Source organism: Agelaius phoeniceus, chromosome 12 (genome assembly GCF_051311805.1).
Source record: "Agelaius phoeniceus isolate bAgePho1 chromosome 12, bAgePho1.hap1, whole genome shotgun sequence".
NCBI lineage: Eukaryota > Metazoa > Chordata > Aves > Passeriformes > Icteridae > Agelaius > Agelaius phoeniceus.
The window spans coordinates 13497849-13504676 of NC_135276.1; positions in this window are offsets into that span (position 1 = coordinate 13497849).

Here is a 6828-nt window from a genome sequence, read left to right on the forward strand (position 1 = left end):
CAAAACAATCAGCTGTGAGAGTCAACAGATACCAGCTTTGTTATGAGTGCAATTCACCCAAGCATTATAACCTTGACCTGCAGCATGTGACAGGACCAGGAATAAAACCAGGCTCCTCCTGGGCCCTCTGCACAGCCCTGCTCTGCCTGTGCTGGTGGCACAGCTCTGTCAGGGGACACCCTGAATGCTTCCCCCATCTCCAGTGCTGCTGCTCAGGCCAGCCTGGAGCTTTCCCTGGGGAGCCAGCTGGGGGTTTCACATCTGAGGCCACTCTGCCTCTCTCCTGTCCCCTGCCAATCATTCAGTGTCCCCTCCCTGCTGCCCACTGGGAGCTCCCACAGTGACCACAGTGGCCAGAGCAGGTCCCTCAGGGAGCCTCCAGCTCCTGCTCAGCTCAGTTTGGGTTGGGTAGATTGGTTTTTTTCATGCAGAGCTCTGGCTGCAGGTAAGAAGTGATGCTCATCCTGCCACAACGAGGGCTCCATGTCAGAGACTCATTTTCCCTTCTTCAGGGCTCCTCAGCCTCCTTTTGTCCCCTTTGCATCCTTGCAGAACAAGCTCCTGAGATCTGCTGGTGCCTGCCAGGAACAATGGAAAATCATGCCTTCAGATGAAGATTTGAAGTTTACCAAGAAGACAAAAAACAGAATTGTGTTTTTTTGATTTTATTGTGTTTGTGAGTCCCTGTGGTCATGGCTGATGTATTTTAATCACCTGTGGGTGTGGCAGAACTGAGTGTACAAGCCTGAACTCAGGTACATTCATTATGCAATTAAAATACAAAGTTACTGCTTCTGCTTTTTGCCTTGCTTGTGAGATGTCAGAGCACATTCAATGAGAGCTTTTGCTTCTTAAATGAAGGGAAGGGTGGCCCCTATTTAAAAGGAGCCATCTTTTATGTATCACCTAAATTGAAATAATTTCAGTAAAATGATCTTGGGAGCTCATTTGATTGTTCAGCCTTCACTTTTTTGGCAGCACTTGTGTCTTTGAGCACAGGACTAAATCCAGCCACATCTTGGCCAGACCACTCTATTTAAAAGGTCTACAGAGCATTAGGATACATTGCAAGGCCAATGATTGCCCAGGTCTTAGCTTTAAAAGGGCCCTTAGGGAGCTGTCAGGCTGTTGCAGATGCAGTGGTTTAAATTAACCTGCTTTATTTGTGAAATACAGATATTTGTGGGCAGGCCAGCAGCCAGCACATCCCTGCTGACTGACAGCTCCTGGGGTCAGGCTAAGCTGCTTGTAACACCTGGGGAGTGGATGCTGTGGGAGAATCCTCTAGCAGAAGAGGTTTCAAGGTGGAACAAACCCTGGGAAAAATGTCTGACTTCCAGGGTTCTGATGCAAGCCATGAAGGTGGAAGAAAGCTCCTGGCTAGAGAGCAGCTGAGTGGGGAGGAAGAAAAAAGAGCACAAACGTTGTTGCTGTTGTTGGCTGGCTCCTGCCTTCTGCCAGAGCCGGGGAAGCTGCACGGATCCTCTGTCCAGGAAGAGTTTCCTTGTTTCCTTTGGCATTGCTGGGGACAAACCCTTGGGGCCAGGACAAAACCTGGGCTGTTTGATTGCAGCTCAGAGAGATCCTGAGAGATTCTGCTCTGGCATGAGAAGGAAAACCCCTCATGGGCCGTCTGGCTCTGTATGAATGTGCCCTTCTGCTCCATATGGGCACCCACATGACACAGCTGGGCTTAGGAAGAAGGACATACAAATATATTGATTTACAGGAGCACAGCAGGCAGCCCTCATGAACTTTCTGCAAAGAAAGCAGAATGGGTTTTGTTTTCCAGGCCAATTTTTTCTGGTTGCATTCATTTCTTGGAAGCACTGTCAACAGTTCTGCTTTGTTTTACATCTACACCACAACAAGCTGGAAACAGGGTAAAGGAAGGGAATCCTGAGCCAGGCAGCAACCATGCACAGACAGCATGGCCATGCTGCACAGCCAGCATCCCTGCCAGCTGGGAAAACTGCTCTGGAAGGTGACAGGGCTATTTACTTAAGATATCTACACTGCAGGTGAATTTCCATATCTCAGTCTCACTGGAAGTGCAGGAGCTGGGAAATGAGGGCAGGAGTGAGGTTATTAATTGTTGAGGTGTTGTGGGGGTTTTAGGATGAGGTGAGAGATGAGAATTGACTCTAAGTTTTCAGAAGGTTGATTTATTTTTTTATTATATGATATGATATTATATGAAAATGATATATTAAAACTATACTAAAGAAAGAGAAAAGAGGCTAGAAAGGAATGATAATAAAAACCCATGATAGCCTTAGGGAGTCTGACACAGCTGGCTGTGATTAGTTATTAATTAAAAACAATTCACATGCTAGATAAACACTTTTCTAAATCACTTTCCAAAAAAAGTAAAACGTGGAGAAGCTGAAGCTTCTCAGCTTCCTAAGAAAAAAAATCGTGATGAAAAAATTTTCCATAAAATATAAAAGCAACACAGGAGCCTCCTTTAGGGATGGGGCTGCAGCTGCAGGGCTGTGGTGCCTGGGGCTGGGCTGCTGGGGCACAGCCCTGCTCTCTGTGGGGCACTCTCGGGGCTTTGGCTGCTCAGAGTGACCCTGGGATAAGTTAAAAAGTCTTTTCCCAGCCTGGTGGTCAAGAAGGAGTCAGAACTCTTCTATTCTCATTCTCAAGGTTGTTTATTGTATCTTGTCTATAAAATTCTTTCTCCTGTCCTGCTGAGGTCTGTTCAGCAGGTCAGTCAGAGGCACTCTGCCTGCCCATGGGGTGGTGTTATCTTTTTATACTAAAAACTACATGTACAATATTTACAATTGCCTCCCAATACCTATCACCTATATTAGTCAGTGAGCTTCTATTCTAAACCAATCTAAAAGTGCCACCATCACAGCAGAAGATGGAGGCCAAGAAGAAGAAGGAGAAAGGCTGGACACTCCCCAATTCCTCCATCTTGCCCCCTGAACCTGCATTCTAAAAACCCCAAAAATCTATTTTTCACCCCATGATAAATTCACTATCATTCTACTTAAACTGTTGTGGCTTGCAGAACTTCATATAAAGTTGGTGATTTGCTCCATGGGTCATACTCAAAACCACAGGCATCTTGGGCTCTGTGCCCGGGGCTCTGAGCCCCTTGCCAGGGGTCCTGGCCATCCTGGACTGCCAGAGGGATGTTCTGAATTCCAGCAGGGTACAGTGGGGCTGGGCACAGCCTTAGAGCCAGCCCAGCCCAGGGGCTCTGCTCTGGGACACAGCTGCTAACCCAAACTGGGAGTGAAGCTCACCAGGGCTTGTGGGCAGGGAAAGTTACTGCTGATGACGAAGTGAGGATTTGGGGATTTTGTATTGGGTAAATTTCCAAATCTGAGTTGTGTTTTTGTAACCCACTGAAGCTTTTGCCAGAGAGGCAAACTTTAACCAGAGGACAAGCAAAGGGCAGGATGGAATCATTCCTGTAATGGCAAATAAATAGAAAATCAGGAGAGCTGTGTTTTTTTTTTTTTTTTTTTATGAGACCACAGGCAGTTTTGGATCTAAAACATTCATTCTTTTGGAGAGCCAGCCCAGTGGAGCAAACCTCATTTACAACTTGGCATTAATACCCAAGTTATCCAGCATTACGGTAACTCGGAGTCAGCAGAGGTCTCAGAGGCACAGGGAGCTTTCAAAGCTGATAAACCAGCCAATAGATCTTTCTATTGAAAAAGCCAGGGAATTTCTATGCCAGAAAAAAAAAATCTTTGGTATTTTCCTGGGGTAATAAATGGACTTTTCATTTCAAACATTAAGGTCTAGTAAAACCAAGCAAGTGACAAAGTGGTGGGATGCTGAGTGCAGATGCCTCCATGGCTGCAGTGCCCTGGGAGCACCCTGGTCCATGCCAGGTTCATCCCATCCCTCATCCAGGCACCCTGCCTGGGAGCAGCAGGGACACAGGGCCTGCCAGGCCTTGTGCAGCTGGGAGGAGCAGGAACACACACAGAGTGTGATGAACATGGTGACACAGAGAGGGACGAGATCTCTGTCTTCCCAAGCTGCAATGGTGGCAAAAAGGATGGACAAGATGCACAAAGTCAACGTAGCAGTGTTGTTTCTAAGCAAATCTGAATTGCTGGAAAGTTTATGCCATGTGAATCCATGTGAATCCCTCATGCTGTGCAGCTGAGTTTTCCTTTTTTATTTTTTTTTTCCTCTGATCTGGTTGCTGGGATGCCAGGGGTGGATTTGCTGTGTTATCAAACCACAGCCTGGGAGAAGCAGCAGCACTGGCAGATGCTGAGGTGTGTGGCTCGGGCTGGAGGGATTTCACAGCTGATGCTGCTGCCCAGCTCTGAGGGGGCACAAGCTGTGGGGCATCCCACAGGGAGGGGGAGAGGGACAGCCCTGCCTGAGCTGGCAGCCCTCACAGGGCAGGTGTGGGGCGTTTGGCAGGCTCTGACTCTGCAAGGAGAAAATCCAAGGAAAGGGAAACTGGATCCACGAGGAATGCACTGCTCAGCAGTTTTCCTGGTTGGGAAGGATGGTGTCAGCACAGCCAGGAAGGCAGAGCCAGTCCTGGGCTCTGGGATGAGAGCATGGTTTCAAGCTCAGATGTTGCAATTGAAGATTTCCCTGAGCCCTTTCCAGCATCTGTTTGCCAAAGTCCCTTTGAAGTTGCTGGAGCAGCTTTCCTGTAAATGCTGCTCTTGTCACAGGATCTCTGCCCAGGGAATTCCAGTGACAATGAGCAGTAGGACACATGAGCAGTGAGAGGGAAGGGTGGCATTTCATGTGAATGAATTACAGGTGACGGTCACTGCCCAAAGTACCCTACTTACAAAAATATCCTTCATGCCCCATATGGCACCTTCATGAGACTTGAGCAAGAGATTTCTCAGGAGGGTGAATAGCATTGTTATTGGCATTGTTTTTGGTGGCTGGAGTATAACTGAGATGGCTTGGCCAGCAGGTTAATGCATGCAATATATGGACCTGATCAAACAGGTAAGAGTCAGAAGGTTTTCTCCTCCGAAAAGAAAATCTTTAAAATCCTTCTTCTGTTTTGCTTGGAGGGGAAAGCAAGACCTTTGGAAAAGTTTCACTAAAAGCAGAGGCAGAAAGCAGCATTTGATCAGGGACTCACAGCAGAGCCTCAGGCATTGCAGTGAACTCTGTAACCTTTGGCATCTTAGGGTGGATTTCTGGGCCCCTTTTGGGCCAATGCTCCATCTCAAGGCTGGGAGAAATTTCAGAATTGTGTTACACCAGAACTGGTTTCTTCCTCTGCATAGTTCTAGGTTTGGTGAACAGATGTTTATAAGAAACAAAAGAGGTTCCCAGGCTCTGTTGTGGGGCTCTGCAGCAACCACTTGTACTGATTTATAGTGAAGATGAATGTCATCCTGAGGCTGATACAATTTCTCATTCCTGAAAATATAAATATTAATTTAAATATTTTTCAGGGAGCTGGAGAAGAAAGAGTCTGAGAAAAAAATCGAGTTATATAAACAAATATTATCTGTCTGATGTAACACTCCAAATACCTCATCCACTGAGTAATCTGGATATGACATAACAGGGGAGCTGGATGAGAGCAGGCCAAGTGAGTTGTTCTCATCCTGAAACAAAGGAAAAGAAATCAAAGGGAGGTAGAATTGCCCATTCCCAGGCTTCCCTGTGACCTTCCTTGTGCTCTGTTACGTCCATTTCCACCAAAAATTTCCTCTTCCTTTAAACAATGTAGTGGATACCCCTCTGTCCCAAGGGATGAAGGCTCATTGCAGAGGAATTGATGCAGCTCTGCTGGAGCAGATCCCATTTGCAAGTGGAGCATGTGACACTTTCCCAGTGTTAGGTCAGGAAAACTGTGGGAATTTAAAAGCAATCCCACAGCTAAAACAATAAAGTCTGGCTGTGGTCAAATGTCATCAGAGATGAACCATCCCTTGTGTGTGGTTCCAGCAGCCTGTGAGTGCTGCACTGGGAAGGGAAGCAGAAATGCACAGGATAAAATGTTCATTCTCCAGGGGCTGAGTGACTGATCCCCACACTCTCAGTGAGGATGGAAGGTCCCCATGGCCCCTGCTTGGTGAAAGAACTAATACCAAGCATTTTCAATACAGAAATAGAATTTTCATATTCCTCTGATTCCATAATACTCAGATTTGTCAGGATGATATTTTACTAATTATCTCCTAGTTTGAAGTTTATTTTACATAGGGAAGGCACAGTCCAATTTTATCATGACTTGAAACCCACCTGGATGAGTTGGGTTTTTTTCTTTTCTGATAACTCCTACAATAACAAATAACAATATTCTCAATAAACAGTCCATCCTAGGAAACCTGACTCCCAGCCAAGATTGATTTAGAAATCCTTGCAGTGGCCACAGCACCCTAAGGAGGATTCAGTGTGTCCCAGGGATGAGCAGTGCCTGGTCTAGCAAATAGGGGTGTCCAGAGAGGGAACTGAAGGAAAATCTGCAGCAGGGCAGTGAAGATAAAACAGACCAAAAGATGACAAGCCTGAGGAAAATGAATTATTTGAGGAGACTTCCTTGGATTTGGGCTGGAGCATCTGAGCAGCCCTGCAGCTGCTGAAGGCTCTTTGGAGGCTGCTTCCATGCACAGCTCTGCTGCTGCTGGGGCAGAAACCTCAGCTGGACATGGACTGCATTTTTCTTGCTCTCCTTTGGATGAGAAATGCAGCACATGGAGGTGGAGGAGTGACATTACTACAGGGAGCTGGGAAATAGTGTTGCTTTTAATTAAAAGTGGACATGTTCTAGGGATGTTTAACTGCCCTCCAGCAACAGCATATGGCCCTTGGGTGAGGCTGATCCCTGGTGTGTGGTTAGTCTGGGAAGGGCAG